Raw genomic sequence first — 25,294 nt, forward strand, 5'->3', positions numbered from 1 at the left:
ACAAAACCATTTTAGTGAGAGTTAGAATTGAGTTTGGGAAAGTCCAGGAGTGTGTTATTGATACTGATATCATGCTGTTGTATCCTAGCTGGTTTTGTCACTTAAATTAACAACTACAATACCACAAGAAAGAAGACTAAGCAGGGAGGGAGACAAGCAGTCATTCAGGGTGGGTTGTGAGGGTTTTAGAAAGGCATCATGGACTGGAAGGGGCAGGTGTGGGTCAAATCTCCTCCTGCCGTGGGGAGGAAGGCTTAGTTTCTCTGTCTGTGTCCACTACACCTGAGCTCTCCAGTGCGAGGCCTGTGTCGTCTTCATCATTTCCCCAGCTCCTGAAACACACAGAACAGTCAACAAATGCTTGCAGAAGTGAACGCTATAAAAACCCAGCCAAAAAATACACAGAAAAGAAGTAGTTCTCAGAAAATGATGCCTCAAAAAGCTAAAGACAGCAGCAAAGAGCAGGTGAAGCAACAGGGATGCTATGCTTTAAGAGATACTGGTCACAAAATGTAAGCAGGACAAAGTCAAGGAGGAGGGGACATGCACAATTTGCTTGGGTTTGACTATTCCATGTGAGAGCTTGGCCAAGATCTCCTGAGAACGTGTTCCTTTATTGAAAGATCTCCCAATCTGGTTTAATAAGGGAGATTTACAAAGAAGACAAGGAGAAAATGGAGAGAGTCATTTCAGAGAGTCATTTCAGTCCCAAGACCACGCAGGAGATGTTCCAGAAATATCACTTGCTGCCAGATTTTCTAAGCTCTCAGGGCTTCTTTGGGGAGCTCAAGATTTTAAAATAGCTGGGATCAAAAGAGAATCTCTCTTATTATGAGTAAGAAGCTCATGAAGAGCTTCATTTGTCCCTGCTGCTGTAGGGCTCCTGAACAGGCTGGTAGGGGAAAGTGGGGCAGAAAACAGGTTAGCAAGCTCTGGGCTTGGAAGAAAGGGTCTCTGTGACAGCCTGGACACTGGCACGGGGGCCAGTGAGGAGGAAGTTCTGCACCAGCAGGACTGCGGGGCTTCTGGAGGAAGAAAGAAGGTTTTGCCCTAGATTTATGGCAGCATCACCCTTGTGGGGTTGCTGTTTCAGGCATCAGACTCAGTCCAGGGGGCCCAGGATATTTGGGGCTTGGTTTCCTCAGTGTGGTCATTCAGTGCTTCAGCAGATCCCGAGATGAGCCATTTGGGACTCCTGGTGTTCACAGCAGAATTGCTACCACATTTTGTGCAAAGTGGCTGTCAAGTTGGGGAAAGCGTAGGTACTAGAAGTTTCAGATTCACAGAACCACAGGCTGTAGACCTAGAAAATATCTCAATGTTCAAAAACTAAGCCCTTATATAATTGTTTTGTTTTGCATTGTTTTAATGGAAAAGGAAACCAAGTCCCAGAAAGATTAAATTACTTGGCTGACCCTCCAAACTTCCCTGCAGGCCCCACTCTGGTCCTCTAATTACTTCGCTCTCATGTCCAAGAAGACATGCCCGCCAGACCCGGAACTCTGGAATTCCCTCCCCAAATGGTGTAAAGTCTGCTTGTAGGGCCTGTATGGGCCTCTTTCTTGGGTCAAAGGTAGTCTTTGATCATGCAGGCTCATGTCTACACATGGCACAGGAGGCCCCTTGGAAAACCAGGAGCGAGATGAAAGGGTGGGTGGGCCATGGGGCAGCTGGCTCTGTACCACTATAGTCCAGTGTGGAACTCCAAGGAAACCAAGAGGTCGAAATTTGATCCTAGGTCATTATGAAGGTTTACTAAGGTCATTATTTAGCAGTTTAGCTTGATTTATAACTTTAAGTATTGAGACATATATGGTAAAGGACCTCCAAAAGGTATTCTCCTCAGAGCCTTTCCCAAAGCTCAGCACGACACACACTCAGCTTTCTGAGTAGGTGACTAATATCAAGGCTCAGAGGTATATGCCTAGTGAATCAAGCTTTGCCCAAACTAGTCATCCTCTTGGTTTTGTACGTAAAGCTTTCATAAGGGATCATAGCTTATTGTAGCCAAATAAGCCAAATGAGCCATATAAACCATATGAAAGGGATCCTTTCATAAGGGATCACAGCTTATTGTAGCCAAATCCCATAGTCTTGGGTCGTGGTGAGTTTCAGAGGGCACATTTCATCTGCAAAGCTCTGCACAGACAGCACCTGGTCAGACAGCATTCCAGGCACGCAGCTTAGGGCTGGTGCTATTCTTGCCTTCCACCAGAGCTCGGCAATCTCTTTGGTCTTCAATGATACTGACTGCCAAGGCATTCTGCTTAGGGCTACCGGAGAAGCAAAGGGGTAAGAGAGAAGAGAGAGAAGAACATTCAATGCTTCATGTTCTGGGAATAAAGCAGCGAGCAAGATACAGCCTGTGTCTTCGTGGTGTTAATGTTCTCACACGGGGTTTGACCAACTTTCTGTAAAGGGCTGGAGAGTAAACATTTTCAACTTTGCAAGTCATACAGTCTCTTGTTGCAACACTCAATTCAGCTATTGTAGCACGGAAGCAGGTGTGGACAGAACCTAACGAAATGAGTGAGAATGGACTTGGCCCACAGGCCGTGCTGCGCCCACCCCTGTTTCAGTGAGTAAGCAGACATTAGTGTTAGAGGGACAGCAAAAGCAGCTCTGGGTGCCTTATAGGGCCCCCAAATCACTTGTTTCCTTTCCTCTGTTTTTTTGAAGGGACTTCAAGTAACTCCAGTTTAGCCAGGACAGTAGATGTTCAAAGATAAGCCTAAGGACGGAGAATGGGGATGATTTTCAAGCTCAGGAGCTTACGGTTTCAGATCTGCAATCTTGGCTGATGCCTCCACATACAAGATGATCCTTAGCAGCCAGACTACAGGAAGGTGTAGCCGAGCCTGGGTTTTCACCTTCCTCACACACACCTCGCCTCAGGCAACAAGACACCTCCTAGGCACAGCATCAGTTCTGACCCAACCAGCAGGTCTCTGAGGGCCCTGGGCCCAACCTTCCGTGTTCATCCCCTCAGCTGACTGGCTAAGGAGCTCTATAGAAACAAAATAGCATGGTCAGTAGGTAGATTAATTTTTAAATTGGGGCTCTTGGGCAAAAATGTCAGGGAAGAACCTGGAAGTCCCCACTTATTTTTAGTCCCCCCCTTTGGAGAGGGGTTCCCCTTTTTGGAGTACCCAGCGGTATCTCCCACTGCAAGGACATGAGCTTTGAGAACTACAGAATGCTAAGCAATTATAAGGTAAGTTTACATGTGTTTGTTATTTTAATTGTCGTCACTCTCTGAGATTCAAACTGATTAGTTTTTCATGATTAAAATTTATATTCAGCATTAACAACAGATTAGTCACATGAAAACACAAAAAAATATTGTTCTCTCTGTCTCATACCACACACGAAAATTCCAAATGCATCAAACTACTCTCTTTAAAAAGTAAAAAAGTCATTTTTATTTAATAATTTTTAAATTATGAAATAATCACAAATCTACAAAAGTTACAAGTGCAGTAGAAAGAATTTTTTCTTGAACCTTTTGAAAGAAAGCTGCTAGTTTGGTGCCTCGTTACCCCTGAACAGTTTGTATATTTCTTTAAAACAAATATATTCTCTTACATGTTCACAATAAACCATTAACATCAGTAAATTAACATGGATACTACCGTCCAATCCTCAGACCCCATTCAACCACTATCCCAATAATGTGCTTTATACCAAAGGATCCAATTCAGAACCACGTTAGATTTAGTTGGCCTGTCTTTTTGGTCTCCTTCAGTTTGGAACAGCTCTCAGTCTTTGGAAGATCATAATCCAGTAGTTTTGCAGTGTTCCCTAATGTGGGCTTGTCTGCTATTTCCCTGGAACAAGGTTCAGGTTATGCACCTTTGGCGGGAATATCTTACACATGATGCTGTCCTTTCCATTGCTTCCTATTACATGGCACGGAATTTGATTTGACCCGTTACTGATGATATTAACTTTGATCACTTGATTATAGGGGCATCTGTCAGACTTCTCCACAGTGAAATTACTCTTTTTCCCTTTGTAATTTATAAGTATTTTGTGGAGATATATTTTTGAAACTACGTAAATTATCCCTTTCCTCATCAACTGCTTAATATAATTCCTTACTTATTTACATCTGCATGGATTCATGGTTTCCTATTTTATTCAACGGATTTAATTCTTTACTATATTATTTTTTTAAATGCTTGATTTGTCCCTGATGTAGTTAGTGGAAATCCATCAAGCTGGCTTCTGTGTCCTTTTGACACATTCCACATCATTCTTTGAGCACTTCCTTGCTTTCTGGCACAACAAGACGTTCCAAGTTCATCTTGCCATTTCCCCACCTGGAATGAATCATTTCCCAGGGAGCCCTGGTTCCTTTTAGGGAATCTACTATTTAGAAGCCAACACCTAGACTCTCTCAGTGGATAGTTAAAGAATGTATATGTGTGTGGGTGTAGATAGATAAATAGGTATCCATTTACATCTACATTTATTCCTATATGACATATATATTTATGTAAATCGTATATATTGACAATCCTGAGTTCACACTGATACCTCCAATTCCAATCCAACAACACAGGATTCACTTTAGTTTTCTCTCTGAACATATTTTAACTCCCTTCTCTGACAGTCCGGCTGCCACTCTCTCTAAAGATTTATATACATATTTACATATTTGATCAATTTCCCTAGCTGTAACTCATCTCCCATCTCTGCCACTCTTCTGCCTCCCACATGGCTCCCACCTCACACCACCAGGGCTCTGATGTCCACACTTTTCTCTCTCTGCTCAGCCTCTGACTCCCCACACTGGGCCACCCCCACCACATGGATACTCTTCTCACCTGGGCTGGGATCTGACTCTCCACACCAGCCCACCTTCCTACATGCACGCCCTCCTCCCCTCCCTTAGGCTCTTACACCCTACTCAGGGCCACCGAGGCTCCCCACTCGGCCCCACATGGACATCTACCCTGTTCCAGCCACTTAATGGCTTTAAGAATAATTTGTTCAGGAAAGCAGGGGAACAGAAAAGGCAAAAGAAGAGTAACTAAAGACCACTTTTGAAAAGCGAAACTTGAGAAATTTAGGGAGAAAACATGTTACTGTCTTTATCATGTTGGGATAAGAAAAGTTTTCTTGGGGCTGGCCCTGTGGCCGAGTGGTTAAGTTCACGCGCTCCGCTGCAGGCAGCCCAGTGTTTCGTTGGTTCGAATCCTGGGTGCAGACATGGCACTGCTCATCAGACCACGCTGAGGCAGCGTCCCACATGCCACAACTAGAAGAACCCACAACGAAGAATATACAACTATGTAGCGGGGGGCTTTGGGGAGAAAAAGGAAATAATAAAATCTTTAAAAAAAAGAAAAAAGAAAAGTTTTCTTAAACAATAATGTTGGTTCCTAACACTTACTGAACACCAACTACGCACCAGGTGCTGTTTTAAGCAGTTTACATGTTTAATCAATAATCCTTACAACTACCTAATAAGCAAGAACTGTGATTATCTCCATTTTACAGATGAGTGAATGTTGGACCACAGAGCAGAACTTAACCTAAACTGAACAGTTAAGTGGCAGGCCTGGGATTGAACCACATAGTCTGGTTCAGAGCCCTAGTCTTAATCACTACTCAGTACAACCTCTCAAAAGACACACAACATGACAAACACACATCCAGACACCATAGGGGAAAAGACTCATTAATTTGAATACGTTAAAATGAAAAACTTCCATAAAACAAAACACACTCTAAAACATAAAGACAGACCAGGGTGGCCCCGTGGCATACTGGTTGAGTTCAACACACTCCACTTCAGTGACCCAGGTTCGCAGGTTTGGATCCCAGGTGCAGACCTATACCACTGGTCAGCCATGCTGTGGTGGTGACCCACATGTGGAGTGGAGAAGGACTGGCACAGATGTTAGCTCAGGGATAATCTTCCTCAAGCAAAGAAAGAGGAAATTTGGAAACGGATGTTAGCTCAGAGTGAATCTTTCTCAGCAAAAAAATAGAAATAAAAAAATAAAGACACACCACAGACAAGGAGAAGTTATTTTCAATGCACATAATGAACAAAGAATTAGCATCCAGATATAAAGAACTCCTGTGATTCAGTAAGATAAGACAAACAACCCAAAAGAAAAATGAGCAAAGAATATGAACAGGCACTTCACAGAAGAGGAAATTCAAATGGTCACTAAATGTATGAAAAGATGCTCAACCTCACTAGTAATCAGGGAAATAAAAATCCAAACAACAGGATAGCATTTCACACCTGTCAGGTTGGCAAAAACTAGAAAGTTGAACAATACTGTCTTAGTCAGTCTGGGCTGCTCTAACAAAGTGCCATAGACTGGGTGGCTTACCAACAACAGAAATTGATTTCTCACAGTTCTGGAGGCTGGAAGTCAGGGTGCCAACATGGTCAGGTTCCGGTGAGAGCACTCTTCCGGGTTGCAGATTGCTGACTTTTTGTTATATCCTCACATAGTGGAAAGACAGCCATCTAGCTCTCTGGCTTCTTCCTTAAAGGGAACTCACCCCATTCATGAGGGCTCCACTCTCATGACCTAATCATCTCCTAAAGACCCCACCTTCTGATACTATCACATGGGGGATTAGATTTCAACATATGAATTTTAGGGGTCACAACCAGTCCATAACAGTTACCACATCTGGCAAGGTCATGAGACAATGAGAACTCTTCCCCACTGATGGGAGTGTGTGATGGTGGTCCCCAAACCATCCCTGTGTTCAGAGACTGGCTAAGAGGACTTACAGAGTTCAGGATATAGTGGTACTCATGGCTAAGATTTATTACAGCAATGTAGGAGGAATGCACGGATAGATCATAAGGGAAAAAGACATGGGCAGAGTCTGAGAGGCTCTATGCACAGCCTCCTCTAGGCTTTCTCCCTCTCATGAGGGATCACACAGAGTCCATCCATTCCCTAGAAGCAAAACACAACAACATATATGTGATGTTTCTGGCCTGGGAAGTCCATTGGAGACTCAGCATCAATGGTTTTTATTGTGTCACATAAGCACACTCTAATTAGCATGGTCCAAAATTCCAGACTCTCAGAAAGAAATCAGGTGTTCAGCATAAACCACAGTGTTTGCAGTCTAGGCGCAGGAAGCCACACTTATCAGTTAAAGAACAATGTGAACACTCCAGAAATCCAAGTTCCCAGATGCCAGCCAAGAGCCAATCTTGGAAGCAGTTCCTTCTAAAGACAGCAGCTCCCCCCTGCTATGTTAACCCTTTTCTGGAGACAGTGTACATGGATACGACCAGTCTGGATAGCAATTTGACAGTATTTAATGAAGTTTAAGATATGCAAGTCCACCGGCCCAACGAGTCTCCTCCTGGATCAAGTCTGTCTTAGAGAAACTTTGCACATATGCACATGGAGATGTGTTCAAGTGAGCTCCTTGTAGCCTTGTTTCTAATAGCAAAATATCAAAAAACAATCTGAATATTGAGCAACAGAATGAAAAAATGAATTGTGGCCTGTTCATGCAATGGATGTTATATAGCAGTGGAAATGAATGAATTAGAAATATGTGTTTCAAAACAGATAAATCTCAAAACATAATGGTTAAAAACAATATTTAATGGCAGAAGAATAGAGACAGCAGGGCCTTCCCCAGCCACTTGATCTAAATTTCGACTGTCCCTAAACCCATCCTAGCATCATACACCCTTCTCTGCTTTTTCTTACATCCTTAGCAGTAACCATTACCATTATTAATGGTAGCAGTTACCATTATCTGACATACTATATGTTTTTACTTACTCTTCTTGCTTATTGTCTCACTGCCCTTCTAGAATACAAGCTCCACGGGGGCAGGAATTTTTGTTTAATTTCTTTACTTTTTGTTTGTTGTTGTTAAGCAATCCATCTTTTAATTTTTAAATTCTTGACATTCCAGAACTAAACTGAAATTTATTAACATTTCACTCTTACATTTCTTATTGACAAACAAATAAAAATTCATGAGCCAAAAAACCCAAAACAAAATTAAAAACAGGGAAAAGCTTATAAAACTAAATGTGGATCCCAGCTTTAACAGCTGAACAGAGATTTTTTAATTCTTAGCAGATGATAAAGTCGTCTAGAAACTGAACACGTACAAATTATTTAAAACCTGGAATGACTGACCAGAAATTACACAGATTACGGAAAAACAGCAGAAAGTGATTATGAGTAAACCTACCCTGTCTAGCTGTGCCCCATGCCCTTCTCAGAGGAAAGACTGGCATGGATCCTGAGCCAGACTAACACTAGCAGCAGAACCCATGATAGCAGCCCACCTACCAGAAGAGTCTTCACCAGATTGGCAATTTTGATCTCAGCCCCAGACATCTGGCAGATCTCATTTACGTTGGTGCCTTGGTGCCCAGTTATGCAGCCAATTAAGTTATCTGGAATGCTGAGCTCATGTGTGGTTTGACTACATACATCCAAACTCACCCAACCACCTTTCACCTGTGGAGAGCTGGAGTCAATTCCAGCAAATCTGGTCCTGCTGTGCATCATGGCAAAGTGGGACTGTTGTCTTGCCACCTGGTTCAGCTCGGCCTGATTGAGCAGAGAAATGGTGTGCCGTCCTTGAACTGAGTAGGCATCTAGAAGTGGTCCCTCTGGGTCATGGGTGGCATGGGGGTAGCCTGCAACATTGCTGCACCTATCTCAGCAGCCCACACAGAGGACTGGAGAGCTGGCTGGCATGGGCTACTATGGAATGGTGTGACTCTCCCTTGCGGAGACGGAAAGAGCATCTCCAACATGACCAGGTACATCTATTTGACACACTTGATGACAGACTGCAACACACAAACAGTGGGGATGACCCACTCAGTGGAGTTGAGCACCTTAGCCCCCTCCCCCAGTGCCTAAAACCATGCCCTGCCATTGTAGCTACTCAACAAGCATTTGTTGACTTAATGAATGAATAAAGTATGATGCCATTTTTATAAAATTTAAAGCATGTAAAAGTACTAAAGATTATTTATAGATACCTGTATATGCAGTAAAAAATACTATGACATGCATAGGGATTATAAACACTGAATTCAGGAAGTGATTGTTTCTAGGTGGAGACGAGGACTGAGATCAGGGAGAAACAGGAAGGAGCCTCAAGTGTATGTGTAATATTTAAATTTCGTAAAACTGTCTGAAGCAAGCACGGCAACTGCTCAGAACTGACAACACTAGATGGTAGGTGCGTAGGTATTTATAAGATTACTCTCTGTACTTTCTGCTGGCTTGAAATAGTTCATTAAAAAATATCCTATCCAGAGCTAATATCTGACACCACCACAGCCACCCCCTGCCAACACCACAACCCATCAGAGGTCGCCTTTCATTCCCATGAATATTCACAGCAGTGTGTGGGGGCAACTCTTTTGAACAATAACTTACTCCACTTCTCTCATCACCCTACTGGATTGGAAGATCCCTGATATTGAATCTTACTTACCTTTGCATCCCTCATGTGATCTTTCGTGGTGCCTTACTTTAAAATGGATTTTCAATAAATATTACACTGGTTGGAATGAAAATGCTAATTTGGGAAATGGCAGGCAGAACTGGCTACACAATTTTGGGGGCCAAGCGCAAAATGAAACAAGCACAACATGAGTGCCTTGTTAATCAGTTACTTAGAATTTCAAGATGGCAAGAGCAGAACACTAAATCAAGCACAGGGCCCTTCTGAATGTAGAATCTGTGCAACTTCACAGGTCTCACACCCATGCAGCTGACCCTGAGGGCAGGCTTTAAATGCAGAACTCATCTAGTATCTGAATGATTTAAAAGAGTAGGATAAGAGAGGCTGCTGGTTATGCACTACATCCATTCTCTTCTTCCACAATAACAGAGTAATGCATAGTTGCCCAGGGAGAGACTGTATTCCTCAAGCCTTGTAGTAATGTGTGGCCTTGTCACTAAGTTCTGTCTGGCAGAATGGAGCAGAAGTGATATGTGTAACTGGAGCAGGACCACCCCTCCATACTCTCTTCCCCTACTCTGCTCACTGGAACTTGGTTTTGTGGTAACCCAGCTTCAACCATGGAAACAACCTCAAGGACTCAGGAGGGCAGAGCCACAAGATGGAAGGATTCTGGGTCCCTGACAGTATATGTGGAGCAGAGCTGCTCAGCAATGCAGCATGGTCCTCCCAGACCATTAGGTGACCCAAATTAGTGTGAATGTTGGTTACAGCAGCCTAGCTTGGTTGTATATTTCTACAGAAATACCATTTTTGATTCACCCAACAGCTAAAAATAAGCCCTTCTAAACTAATCGAATGTGGTAATAGTCCCCTAGGCCCTGTGCACTGGCAGCAACAGGCCCTGGGCCAGCCCCAAAGAAGGAGCCTGGCTCAAAGGGGAAGTAATACACATGCTCCTTCCAAAAAAGCTCAACTAACTGCTTAAGATGTTAAAGTTCCTCACCAGAGCAAGCCTGGAAACCCCTGCATAGAAGAGCGGATGTCCTTCAAAGCACCAGGAACCTTTTCTGCAATCCTGGGATGGGCTGCCACAAGCTCAGCAGTGGCTCCTCACTAACCATTCAGACTTTTTTCTCTAGGAGACACAGTAAGCAAGATTGCTTGAAAACCAGCTGGGCTGCGGCAAATGGACCAGAGAAAGAGATTATTTATCAAGCAGGATTGAAACTCCACAGAGTCATCCAGTTCCCAGCAAGGCTACAAAGAGCTCCCAAGGCATGTTAGCCCCAAATCCAACCAGCTACTCCTCAGATAACATCCAGGGATCAAGGATCCGATGTTATGTAACACAGCACACAGCCTGCAGCAGGAACACACACACATGCACATATCTTTCTTTGACAATAAGCCTTGACTTTCATAACCACGTTCTACTTGAATTTGCATGGGAGTTTGGGTTATTTTTTAAATAGCTACAATTAATGAATATCCATGACTGATATTCCTATTTCCATGAAAATAATGCGCCAGCTAACTGAGAGTGCTCAGGCAGAGAAACTAGGGTATCTGACCCTGGACCTTGTAGGAAGTCGCTCGGAATCTGCCAAAGGATGCAGCCGTGCAGATGAGAAAATATCTGAGAAGACATTTTTCAATAATTAGCCTTTTAAATAGTATTTACCCTGTCCCCAAGAAACAAGCTAGATGCTTCATTAGAGCCAGTAAAAAAGGGAAGATTTAAGAAACTTGCCCAAGGCCAGAGGGAGCCTCAACGTCAGAGCCAGGATCAGGCTCAAGTCTTGACGGCCCCAGTCCTGTCTTGAGCGCACACTCACACCTTCCTCCCTTTTAATTAAAAAGAACAGCAGAGAAACAGACTGGTATCAAGCAAAGGCCAAAACCACATGTATATACTTGTCAGACCCTCTTCTCAAAAGCACAGTATTTCTACAATTACCACCAAAGAGCTGGAAGGAATGGAATACGTGGCAGGGCTTAAAACACTAATGAGAAACCAAACTTGGGACTGGAACAGCAGGATAGGATGGAGAAGGGGTTTGAAAAGGTGCTGAAACTCTGCACACAGAGACCAGAGATGGTCTGCACATCACCCGGAGATGGGCACATGCCTGAGGTCAGCCACATAGCCAAGCAGGGGGCACCAGGGCCCAGGAAAGAGGCTGGGGGACACAGGGACAATTTGCCTTCATGATACTCCCCCAACAGCATGGTTCCATGGGAAATCCAATGAACAAATATTATTTCATTCAACCTTTCGATGATGTGAAAAAAATGGCAGATACTGGCCAAACTGGAAGTAAAAACACAAAAAGATTTAAGAAAGCTAAAGAAGCATGAGTGGTAGACATTTGGAATAAACACTCTGGTGCTGACACTCCCTGGGGTTCTGGGGACAGACTCGGTTAATGAGCTTCCTGTGAGGCCAAGGTTGAAAAAGGTATGCAGAGGTAGAGCAGGCCGTGGGTGTTTAGGAACCTACATCTCATACCAGAGACACTTGCAAAGGAAAAAGACCCACAGCCTTTAGGAGTGTTAAGAAAGTTTCAAACACGCAAACTCACAGGCCCAAGATTTCGTGAACTGACTCCCTTTTGGGGGTGAGAGATGAAGAAAGGGCCATTTACAGTTGGCTGGAGCAAGAAAAGGTATGGGGGCCTTTTTTAAAACCACAAAAGCTGTGGTCAGTAGCAGAGTCAGAGAGAGGAGGCTAGAACAAGAGAAGTTGCTTCCTCTCTCCGCTCTCAGCCACGTGAGGATGCAACGAGAAGTCAGCAGTCTGCAACTCAAAAGAGAGTTTCACCAGAACTCAACCATGCTGACACTCTGATCTCGGATTTCCAGCCTCCAAAACCATGAAAAATAAATTTCTGTTGTTTATTTTAAAAAGGAGAGAGAGAGAGGAGAGAGTATTAAGAATTTTATCAAGGGATTCCTGACCACCGTGCCCAGATGCCCATCCTCCCCTAGGTGTCATCTTCTCGTGAACCACAACCAGGGCCCACAGCTACCCTTCAGGTGACTGCCCAAAACAAGGTCTTCATTATGAAACTTCATCACAGAGGCCTTCCATGCTGTTCCAAGAGCTCCTGGCGAGCAGAGCCAGCCCTGGCTTTTCCAAACTCTTCATCGTTCTTGGCCTAGTTTTCATCCAGCTCCTGACTCTTGATGAAGATGGTGTTCGTGGCCCTACCCCAATTGCTGCATTCAGGATCTGGTGAGGTTACTTGATCTTCAGAGTCCTGACCCTTGGTACACCTGCCAACGCTAACCCAGACCTCTGACTCCTTTCTTCTTGGAGGTCCTGGCCCTCTTTCTTAGTTTCAGACCCCAGGTTCCCTGGCTCCCAGCTGTGGCCCACCCATCCAATACCCCTTCCATCTAACTTCCAGCCCTGTGAGCATGGTTTTACACAATTAGGACAGGGCCACACTGTGCTTGTACCTCCACTTGTAATTTTTGCATGTATAATGCCTAACAACCTCTAATACACGGTTAATCTTATAGCCTGGGTTTATTTCTTCTTTATTAATCCCTTTGTTGTCCCTGAAAAACCAACTTAAAAACAACTACCACTGCCACTATTTGATTTTATTAACAAGATGTACTCAACCTAAGTAGGCCCAAGGCTCTGGAGCCTCTAACTTGAGAAATTGATTCATTCCCTACTACCTCTAAGCCTCCACTAAGGGCCAGGAAGCACAGTACGCACTGGGAAACCAAAGACAAGACACATTCCCCATTCTCATGGAGCTCATAGTCCAAGGAGAGAGACAAGTACCCAAATGGTTAGGATTCAGTGTGAGCACCCCTAAGAGGCAAGGAGAGGAGGCATCCCTAATCCAAAGGAGAGGTGACTGAGCTAACTGTTAAAAAGAGTAAAGACTAACAAGGGGAAGGAAGTGAGGGGAAAGGGGAGGGTGCTTGAAGCAGTGGAAGCAGTATGGGGGTGAGAGAGACCCTGGTAAGTGACCCTGGGGGATAAGACCCCTGTGAGGGACATCAGTGTGGGTATAAGTGGGAGCTGTGGGGTGGGCAGATGCTTCCAGGGCAGATGAGAAAATAGAGACAGGCAGAGCCGCATCCTGGCGGGTCTCGTACGCCAGGCTAAGCAGTTTGGACTTCATCCTATAATGTACTTTGGTTCTCAGACTTTAGTGAACACAAGAATCAGTGGAGGAGCTTGTTCTAATGGTAGGTTCCTGAACCCCACACGCAGGAATTCAGATTCAACAGGTCAGGGAGTGGAGCCAGGAATCTGTATTTTCACAACCACTCCCTTCACTGGGTGAGTTTGATGCAGAGGATGGTTGGGCGACACTTTTCCAAATACAGCTGCAGGAGATGTGGAGCCATAGAGGGGTGGCGTGATCAGACCTGTTTCAGAAAAATCACTCTGGCAGAAAGTCCCCATACATGCTTGCTCAGCAAAGCCTCCTAATCCTTGGATAATCCCCCAGTAGCCTTCTGTTGCCAGGGGCCGCAAAGCTCAGAGTTGGTTCTGACAGAGCCAGTCTCCTAAGAAGAGAGACTGCTGGGAAGGTCAAGACTGAGTGCTCCTGGACTCTTCTCCTTTGGACGTTTTGTAGCCCAAAACTCAGGGCAACGAGGGTGCTGGTTGTGTAAGCATGAAAGCCTTGGGGCTCCAGGTCCACTGATGGACTTCTGGATTCTGGAGGACACAGGCTCTGCTGGGGGCTAGAGCCTGGAGCAGATCCATGTCTATTCTAGTTGGGGCTACAGCAGCTCCTGACAAGACAGAGCCTGTGCTCATTTGGTTAACAAAGGCCCAGGAGGAATTTGGGTACAGGCCATGTCAGCTCTCATTGGCCTAAAATGCCAGCTCTATAATTGGCCTAAAATGCCAATTATATCATCTCAGAGAATGGAATCTACCCTGATTAATGTAGTCTAGTTTCCTGCAGTCAGTGGGGATGGATACATTGATAAATATTTTGTGGTGGCTACAACAGTGACATTCCAACCAAGGCTGCCCACTCATTTCTTGGAACTGCCTAATCGATTGAGCTGGATTTCTGCAGAAACTGCCTTCTTGTAACCCGGTGATTCTGAGCATGGAAAGAAACTCAGGCCAACCGACACTGGCTAACAGCACAGAAGGCTAGGTGATGTTCACCCTACCTCAGTGCTCACCACCAATGCCCCCTCAGGAGCCAGACCCCACAAGCCTTCAGAGCCCAGCATCTCTCCTGTCTTCTCATGCCTCTTCCACAGCAACAGTTTTCTCTCTCCCAAATTTGCACAACACTGCAGAAAGTACTGTTTTGTTTCATACTCTACCATCTCAGAAAGCAAGAACCATGTCTTGGGCTTGTTTTTTCTGGTGCCCTGCACCAAGCAGCTACTCAGATAAGCAGATCCGAAATGAATAGGAGGCCTCTGTATGGGTGGGCTGGGCCTACTTTCAGCCCCCTGGCCAGAGTGCTAACAGCTCAGCTCTAGCCACCCAGCCACTAGACTCTAAGCTGGGACATTTGTTTCCTGAACACTCCTCAAGTAATTTTTTTGGCTTATGCTTAGCAGATTGCCCCTTTGCCAACTGATTCCTGACTGGTATTTGCTGAGACTAAGCCTCATTAACTATAGACCATGTGACAGGACACCAATGAGGACCAGAAAAGAAAATGGAAAAATAATCACGTTCAGATGCTGCCAACAACCATTAGAAGATGATTCCATTTAAAGCAGCTATATTTTCCATGTCAACTTGTCTATCAGTTTCTAGGCCATAAACATTTAAACGTCATTTGCGTGTGTGTGTGTGTGTGTGTGTGTGTGGTCTAATGACATTTGTGAGTACGTAGTCAATATGTAAAAAATCTAAGAAACATCAATCTAATATCATTAATTGAAGGGTAAGTTTCAACACAGGTATCAAAAATATTTATAATTAACAAGTTTCTAGAAAGTTGATCATTTGTAATCAACTTTCCATACCATGATTAAAGCTTAAAGAGATGGCCATCAAGGATACTATTCTGATCTAAAGAACTAAAAAGTCATGACAATTCATTAACATGAGGAGCTGAGTGGTTGGCTTTAGTGAAACCCAGTCAAGTACCCATATGTCTGGGTGCTGAGGCTAAGAGGTCAGGATAACTCAATGATGATTGCCTTTCTGCTGCCTGTGATGCCTGGGGACAGGAGTTTGGAACTGGCCCAGCTGGTGGGCATTGCTACCATCCATTCTGATCTGAGATAAAGATACTTGAAATCTCAAGAGGACTTTAAGACCTAGGAATTTGTTTATTTTAATTAAGATAGACCTTTAAATAGTCTTCAAAATGATGTTTGTGTCATTTTATAACTATTTTAGTCAAAAGTAAAGACCTACACATAAGGCACTTTCACATACATGAAATTAATTTCACGTCATTTAATTCTAGATGTTATTTTTCCAACTTTAATTGATTATTATCCCAATCTTAATTTAATTAAGATGATTAACCTAGGGCTCAGAGAAATTCAAGATCATATAACTGGTAAGTAGCAGAGTTGAGATTCACCCAGTTCTGTCTGCCCAATCCCCATGTTCTTTCTACCACACTTTCTTTCCAACACACCATACCTATAACAACTGGGTTTGCTGCCTTGTCCAGAAGGCACAGCTGTTTCTCAGTCTTAGTCAAGAATTTCCACCTGGTGTAAACAAAAATTACAACAAAAATTCTATCTACTGGTCATGTGTGCCTACTGGCTTAGGATGTCCCCTAGCATATTTATCCCAATGCCATTAAAGCCAGAACCAAAGATCGGGGGCCCCACTGCCATGCTTATACCCTTCTCAAGTACCCTCAGCTTGGAGACTCTACTCAGAAACACACAACAAGTTTCCTGACACCAAATAACAAAAGGGAGTTTCAGGAGATCAATATTTACACATACACATACACACACAGCTGAGCTACTCTTCGTCTCAACAGCCATACAAAAGGCTTTGTGTGCACCTGCCTGGTTCCTCTCAGAGATTGTATTTCAGCTGGATTGGGCTGAGTCCTTCCCATTCTCGAATTGTTGCCTCAGTTTATAAACTCCAACTGTCCAAACTGTAATAATCATGTGGCAAAGGCTGTGACTCTGGAACCCACCCACGGCAAACAGAGAAGGCTGAAAAGACACAAAGGTAAGAGAGGAACTAACATTTGTCAAGTTCCTACTACGAGCCAGAAGCTTTTTAAATAATTCTGTGAGGTAGCTACTCATACCCCCGCTTTTTAGATGAGGCCACCCACGCTCTGGGAAATTGAGTGATCTGCCAAGTTCATACAGCTAATGAGAGGCAGAGTAGGATTTGAACCTAGGTCTGTCTCTCTTAACACCCCATGTTATCTCATTTTATTTTATTTAATATAATGTTCTCTGCTTCACATTATAATGAAGGTATTATTATCCCTACTTTACAGGTGAAGAAACTGAGGTTGCTTCTGAAAGGAGTGTGCCCTCTGGAACACTCAGCTCAAACATTTTTCACACTGTCTTCTATAGTCACTATCAATACACAGGTCAAGACTCTTAACATAAGTTCCTGGAGGACAAGACCCCCACAGTGATTGCTCAATCTCTTCATAGTTCCAGGCAGACTAAGTCTTCATAGAGCCCTCACGTTTTAATGGCATAACCATGGTAATGATGTAATAATCTACATCAAAAGAACCATGACTTTTAAACCCAGGTCTGAAATAAAACGCAGATCAGATCTGAAAGCAACTGATGTGCTTTGTCCTCAGCTTCTAAGATTTTTGGTTAATACTTCTTTGGTTGCAAATAACAGAAACCGATCTGAATTAGCATCAATAAAACAAGGGTTTTATTGGAAGGATGAAATCCAAGAATTAGGATAAGACAGCTTGTAGGACCTCAGTAAGGGAATTTAAAGACCTTCTTTCTACAGCTGAGGCAGCATATAGGAATCAATTCTCAACTCCAGGACTCAGTCCAAAATCTCAGAATGAGAATCAAGTGGGTCCAATTAATTCAGTCAGTTATGGAGCAGGGGTACCTGGTGGAAACATGGCTACCAGGACCCACCCCTATGAGGGGCAGAGTTCTTAGCAAAGAGAAAGTAGTCACCCCTAATATTCATTCACAAAAAAAATATGGTAACTCCAAATTCTAAGCACAAGATTATAATATGGATAGCACAATGTGGTAGAGGAAACACCATATAAGAAGTCAGGAGACTGATTCCCACGAATTCTCTGCAATGGCTTTGGGCAATTCCTGCATCTATAAGATGAGGAGTTGAAGTAGATGACCAAATACCATCTAAAGCCACCTTCAGTTCTAAGTTTCTCTGTGGGATTGGTGTAACAGTCGCTTCCAGAAGACTTTAACATAGCTATTTGAGGAATGTGCATGTTTTGATGAACCCCAGGTTTGTTTGAAGTTTCTTTCTACAGAAACAAAGTAAGTACGACATCTCAAGAATGTCAACATCCAGCTCTGTGAAAGAGAGAAGGAAAGATAAATGTGATTTTAGGCCTTCAGTGCTGGCATCACGGATCCCATTCCAAAGGGGACTTCTGCGCTCCTAGAAAAGTGCCTGTCTCATAGCAGGCACTCAATGAATATTTGCTGGATGAATGAATGGATGGATGTCATCTCCCCTACACAGAACTGTCATGAAAGTTCTCCTGTTTTCACCGTCAACTTCTTGGGCATCCCCACTTCCCTCTTAACGGCTTTCTAACAATGCAACAAATAAATGTTTTTGAGGCCCTAACACATGCCAGGCACTGAGGCACCATCATTGATGCAGTTATCCAGGAGTCATCAAGGATGCCACTCGATACCATGGGTCTTAGAGCAGCCCAGAACTCATCGTTCCTTGGCCACCCCACCAGGGTGGGGCTGGGCCTTGTGGACAGGAAAGTCCTGGCCCTCTCTGAAACTCAGTCCTCATGGTCCACAGTAATTCTTCAGCTTGCCCCCAGATGCAAAAAAATGCAGCCTTGAACACATCCATTGGAACCTCTGAAGCCTGAACTAAAATGACATGGGAAAGCCTGGCTCTAAAGACACAAGGTTTGAGAGTTGTTCTCAGCAGGAAGCAGAGGGAACTCCAAGCTGGCAAAGAGCATGGTCCTCTGTTTTCACCAAACAAGCTTGCCCCTCTTGGGGCATCCAAGAGCCAGCTGAGTCACTCCCTCCATCTCTTCTCTTAGCTTTTAACTTCTACATCTAACTCTATGGGGAATTTTAAAGAAATTCCACGTACCACGTGACATTCGCAAGAACAAATTCCAGATAGATGGAAGTGTTTAACTTAAATATACAATTCCTACATTACTAGAAAAAAACTATTATTGTAATCTTGGGGCGGAAGAGTCCTTTATAAACAGAATGGAAAATGCAGATAGTAAGGAAAAAATTAGGCAGATTTGGCTAAATAAATTTTGAAACTTCTTAAGAACAAAGTATAAGACTAACAAAGTTAAAGATAAACTGATACAAATATTTCAGTATAGATAAATAAAAAGATTAATAGTGATGATATATAAAGAGCTTCTACAAATTAACGTAAACTCTTTGAAGACAAAGGAAAGAAGATACTTTTATTTGCGAGCATGAGCAGAGGGAAAAAAATGAAAAAAAGGAAAAAAATAATAAGTAAGAAAAGCATCTCTGGGGCCAGCCCGGTGGCGCAGTGGTTAAGTTCGCAAGTTCCGCTTCAGCGGCCCAGGGTTCACTGCTTGGGATCCCAGGTACAGACATGGCACTGCTTGGCAAGCCATGCTGCAGTAGGCGTCCCACATATAAAGTACAGGAAGATGGGCATGGATGTTAGCTCAGGGCCAGTCTTCCTCAGCAAAAAGAGGAGGATTGGCAGCAGATGTTAGCTCAGGGCTAATCTTCCTCCAAAAATAAAAAAAAGAAGAGCATCTCCCCTTCCACTTGACACACAGACTGAATTTGAGGGCCCTAGAAGAGGCTTCAGCAGCAGCAACTGACGGGACCATTCAGTAGAGGCATCTTGAGACTCAGGATCTAAGCAGAGCAGCCTTGGGCCCATGATGACAAAGAGTGGTTGGCACACGATGAGCAAATGGCCCTTTCCCCACCTCTGCCTGAAACTCAACACCCCAACTCTGCCATTCAAGGATTAGAAACTTTGGAGCAACACCCATGGCGTGGACTTTGGTTTCTGTGAACTTCTCCAAGCTTCTGTGAGTGGCAGATACACAGGAAGCATAGGAGAGGGGAAGAGAGATGTTGCCATATGGAGCCACAACCGACAGACAGGTTTATGGACATATGGGAGGCACCCTTCCGGGGACTTCCAGAAAGAACTGGAGGACACATAGAGGGGCCTGAGAGCCTTTGTTACTTGTGATACTGCAACAGAAAATGTCTAGGCATACACATATATCATTTCTTTTAAAGTCTGGAGGGATAAATGTTTTCTTGGGGAAATGGGACTATGAGAGGAGGCGGGAAATTCCACTTCTATTGTATACACTTCTGAGATGTTTGATTTTTTTTAATGAGGGACACATATTACTTTCATAATAGTAACATACAAGAAGATAGTCCCATTAGGAAAAACAAAAACAAGCCAAAAAAAGTACAAAGGATATGGCATTTGGCTTTCAAGGATTGAGCCCTCCTCTGCAGCATGGCTGGTGACAGCACAAGCCCACAATAACCTTCTCTGGTGTGATCTGTGGCAGGGAATAAAGCACAGAGCAGTAGGATGCACAGGAGCTTCCCTGGCCCCAGTGTCTGGAGCTGATCCATGTCCAAGGGCAAAAGCTGTTTTGGTGGCCAGCATGGAAGGCCAGGATTAGTTATTATCCCTGGCATAGAGGCCCTGACTTGTTTTGTCTCCAGAGCTCTTAGAAAAATACCTTCTTTTGTGGTCAGTCACCACAGAGTTCAAACGATTTCTTTCTTACACACGCTTAGGTTGCAGGCAAGAGATGGAACCAAGGTCTCACACCCACTGCTCCCATGAAAACATCCAGTGTCTTCATCAAGATTCACAAGGCCTGGCCCCTGCCTTCCTCCCCAGCTTCATCTCCCCCCTCTTCCAGCTCTTTCTTCAGTCACTAAACTAGGTGTGGTCCCCAAGGTGTCACCTCTCTTTAACCTGGAACCCTCACCTGCCCCTTTTCTCATTCTTCTGTTCCCAGCTACCTTGTTACCCCTTGCAGAGAGTCCCCCCTAAACCCCCCACGGGGTGAGACACCATCACCAACAGCTCTGCTCCCAGAACACCCTGGGTCATCCTCTGAACTATTACCACTCTGCAGAGTGGTTGCCTGATTACATGGCCCCCACTAGACTGGCACCTCTTTTACTGGCAAGGGTGATAGTATTACCACAGTAGCCTCCAGTTATGGGCATAAGTCTCCACAAATATTTGCTGAATGAGCAACCTGCTGGCCCGGCCTAACCCTTCAGGCCTCCTCAAGTCAGGCTGGCTGTGCTCTCCTGGATCACTACAAGCTCTTTACAGTTCCTGAGGGAAAGGTGGTGGCAAAACTCCAACAAACAGCTGTGCTTATGAAAATGTCTCTTCCTGGAAGCGAAACATCAACACAAAGAGAGTTAAACGCCAACAGAGGTAAGTGGGCCTGCAGACCTCCCATACAAAGCTCTCAATGTGCTGATTTATCAGGCACAGATAGGAGTTACAAGGCCTGGCAGGAAAGAGGAAAGAGCACAGGGGACTGGAGATCTCGTTCTGATTCCACCCCAAACCACTGAAACTTGGGGCAAATCTCTTCACCTCTCAGCCCAGTCTGTCCTGGGGCCTGTGAAGTAAAGGCTGCATCGGGTGATGGCTAAGATCCCGGGAGGGAGGCAGGAGAGAAGCTGACCCATCTGAAAAGCACATCAGTTGGTCTCCACCCAACCTTGACCTCAGCCCAGGATACAGCCCAATCCAAATCCTCCCGCCTAAAACAACTCTCCTTGCAGCAGACATTCTCAGTCTGGGTCACAAGGCAAAAATGTCACCAAGGCCCTTGTATTTGGTGCTTTTTGCAAGCAAGCAAATCTAGACGGGATTGGTACCTTTCCCTTGAGAGGAAAGACGCATGACCCCTCCACCCCATTTCCCACAGTGCGAGTTTTACTGGGACCTCATTTCTACCAAGACCAGGCAATAGCCGGCCCCACACTGCTGGGCTCTGTCACCAACCTGAGCCTCCCTCTCTGAAGCAACGCTGGAGGCAAATTCATGCCCCCTTTCCAAGGTGCTGGAGTTGGGAGGCTGCCGACTATGTTACAAGGAAGAGGGAATCACATCTCTTGCCCCAGATTTCGCTGAACTGGGGACAAAGGAAAGAGTTTGTTGATATTTTTCCTCTATTCTGTGAAATGCATAGGCTTGGGCATCAGTCAGACCTGGGCTCAAGTCTCAATTCTGCCACTTTCTAGTTATGTGACTTTGGCCACTTACCAACCTCTCTGCATCTCTGTTTTGAATCTGCAGAGTGGGGCTGTAATGTGTACCTCAAAGGCCTACCTTGCAGAGTTGTTGCAAGGACTAAATGAAACGACACCTGTCAGATCCACAGCACAGAGCCTGCCTAGTGCAGAATGAGTGCTTAGCAATGTTAGCAACTATGAACAGCCTGGAAATGTCTGGCACGGAGCCATGGGGCCTATGTTTTTAAAAGAAATTCTCCATGAATCATGGTTAGGACAAAATCCTGATCCCACAGCCCAGAATTCAGGTCTTTTCATGCCAACCCACTCACCACCCTGTAGTTCCAGCCACCTTTGATTAAACAACTGAGAACTCAGAATTGTGAAAATGAAAATCCCCACGCAAAGACTAGCCTGTTCCTGCCCACAGTGGCAGCCCGAAAGCCCAGGCATCCCCATGGCCCAGATCTGCTGCTTCTTTCCTCCCTGGCAGCACAGAGCCGAGGTCAACCTGCCAAATTCGTTACTGACTTTGAGCCTGTGGTGCCTCTGCCCCAGTGAGCTTTCGCTTACTCAGAGTGGACCTGGAGAAGGGTTACTTTTTAATCTCATGAAAAATCCTGCAACCCGCTTTGTGGGGCAGTGAGCACCGGGAAGTTGGGAGCACCTTCGGGATGTGTGACAATGGATGGCACCTGGAATGGAGAAGCGGGCCCCAGGGGCTTCCGCCAGCTCTGGGCCAATAAACCCCTTTGTTCTGTCTGGCCTGGCTTCAGTTTCTTGTATTTAAAAAAAAAAACCCAAAGGATCAAGATGAGGCAGGCAACAGGCCGAATGAAGACTAGTGCCCCAAATGTAGGTTAGGGTCCTCAGCCAAACTCTCCCTGACTTGTTAACAAATAAGCCAGTGATTAAGCTGCTCCAGCACATTCTATTCTGTAGCCCAGAAGGGAGCCTCCCCGTTACGGGAGAGACAGACACTAGATTAGTAGCTTCAGTCTAATTTCCCTGTGTCTGTGTCTGCTGTATGTAGTGGGTGACAAGACCACCTCCAACCCCAAAGTCGCTTCTGGGACACCACCAGGACCAAGAAAGGACCTACAGACAAAGGGAGGTTTCTGGTGCCCTGTTGAAAGGGATTGGCCCAGGAGTATGTGTGTGTGCTTGGCACTGCACCAACCATTTTACATATATCTCCTCAGTTCATCCTCACGATAACCCCATACTCAGGAACTGTTGCTAGTGTGAAGGCTCAGAGAGGTTAAGTGGCAGGCTCAAGAAACTGGCAGAAGCATGTGTTAAACTCCACTACCTGATGCGGGAGGGTCCCATAAAGTACTGCTTTTCCCATTTTACTACAAATTACAAACGTCATACTATTTCCAAAAATTGGGAGATTAGTGGGCAGTGGAGTTACTTGGGAAGGCGCCACAGAAAAGCAGAACGATTTGGAAGGGCCCCAGGGAAGGAGAGGCAAGGAACCCACGGCCAGGAAGGAGTTGGCATGTTCAGGAAGCAGGGGCAAGGCCAAGCACAGACTTTGTTAGAGCAAAATTTTCTCACATCCCTGTTGTAATGTATCTAATCTGTAAATTAATGCCTACCTGAACACATATGAATGAGTGCTGTTGAAACACCTGTTAATCTGAGCAGCTGTCATGAAGGCCTGGTCCCCTAGCCTTCAGGATGAACGAGCCTCGGGGGCACCAGGGATGTGCTCTCCCACGTGGTCTTTCTCCTCAGCTACCCTCCAGTGACATTCTCTTCCCTCACTGGGGCATTGCAAACTGCGGTGACTCATGATAGCTTCCTCCACATAAGCTCTTTAGACTCAAAATCCTTTTAAAAAGAAAGTGGCTCTTGGCGCCGGCCTGGTGATGCAGTGATTAAGTTTGCACATTCTGCTTCAGCGGCCCAGGGTTTGCCCGTTCAGATCCCAGGTGCGGACACGGCATCACTTGGCAAGCCATGCTGTGGTAGGCGTCCCACATATAAAGTAGAGGAAGATGGGCACGGATGTTAGCTCAGGGCCAGTCTTCCTCAGCAAAAAGAGGAGGATTGGCAGCAGATGTTGGCTCAGGGCTAATCTTCCTAAAAAAAAAAAAGAAAAAAGGAAAAAAAAGAAAGTGGCTCTTTGTGCTTTGGAAATTCCACTGTGCAGACAGTTCTACAAGTTTAATTTCTCCACTCTCTGGCATTGAGAGAAAATTTTTGGTTTTGTTTCTGTTAGACTTCTACAAATCAAATGCACAATATTTCTCTTAAAATCAAGGTCATCTGAGTGACTAATTCAAGATGCAGAACGAGACACATTCCAGGTTGTCCTGACACAACCAGAGAGGGAGTCACTGTCTGGCTGAGCCCCCAGCTCCCTGTGGGAGAATGTTGAGCCCACACAGGCAGCCCCCAGCTCCTGGGGTGCATGAGTCTCTCCCTGCTCCTCAGACTCTCGGCCCTGGGTCTGTGCCTCTCCTGAAACCTCTGCCTTGGACCTCATATTACAGCTCTCCACAACCAGGCTACCGTGCAGGAAGTTCCTGGAGGTGAAGGTCATGCCAAATCTACTTTTTTTTTCCTACAAAGACATCTTTAATGTTAATATTGGCATTTACAGATCGAATCAAGGTGGATTGTTTTCATTACAAAAAACATGTTTAGTTGCTTTAACAAAGGATTTAGTGCAGATTTCCTTTCCTTTGTATAAATGAGTATTTGTTTCCAAATAATAACGCAAATAATAATGACAGCCCTTAGACATCAGAGTTTGGAAGTCACCACCAAAGAAACACAATGAGAAATCTAGAGCATAAAATATTTTGTCACAGAAGTCGGTAAAACAAAATGGGCAGTTAGACATACAAAAATCCTTTGATATCCCTGAGCTGAATAACAGCATAGCAAACAGCATTTCTGGAAGATAATATAGTGATTTGTATCTAAAGTCTTTAAAATTTTTTACCCTTTGACCCAAAAAATCCTCTTCTGTGAATTCATCCTAAGAAAACGTCAAATAAGTGAACACACATAAATTTTCAATGGTCTTCATTACAAGGTCATTTAGCCACAACACAGCTTTCCCAGAGTAGGGAAATAATTAAATAGATTATAGTACACTCATACAATGCAACTCTATAATCATTGAAGGCAATAGTGTAGATGACGATGATGCATACAATTTACATGGAAAGATGTTCGTGAAGTAACACGAGTGAAAAAGGAGGTTGTGCAACTTTATGTAAATTATAATATACATAACAAATATGTGTCTATTCATCAAACATGTACCTATAAGGTATAGGGTCAGAAGCGGGGTTGTGGGCAGATTTGGCTGGTTTAAACTTAGTTTTGTTTGTGTGTGCACTCTTACGACAAGTATGCCTTAATGTCTTCTAATTGCTGGGCACTAGGGTGCACCTGTGAGCAGGACTGTCCT

At 44.5% G+C, this 25,294-nt stretch overlaps 1 long non-coding RNA gene and 1 pseudogene across 1 annotated transcript in view; both read right to left on the reverse strand.

Moving 5' to 3' along the window:
* Positions 1–23,597, reverse strand: part of LOC139079176 (uncharacterized) — a 28,494-nt gene extending 4,897 nt beyond the window's left edge. The window contains exons 1-2 of the long non-coding RNA XR_011532545.1: positions 23,466–23,597; positions 283–332 (exon numbers count right to left, since the gene is read on the reverse strand). This is a non-coding gene — a long non-coding RNA (uncharacterized lncRNA). The remainder of the gene's footprint in view (positions 1–282; positions 333–23,465) is intronic.
* Positions 8,076–9,489, reverse strand: LOC103565674 (poly(rC)-binding protein 1-like; annotated as a pseudogene).
* Positions 23,598–25,294: the final 1,697 nt, after the last annotated feature.

The sequence above is a fragment of the Equus przewalskii genome, chromosome 24 (genome assembly GCF_037783145.1).
Source record: "Equus przewalskii isolate Varuska chromosome 24, EquPr2, whole genome shotgun sequence".
NCBI classification, from domain to species: Eukaryota; Metazoa; Chordata; class Mammalia; order Perissodactyla; family Equidae; genus Equus; species Equus przewalskii.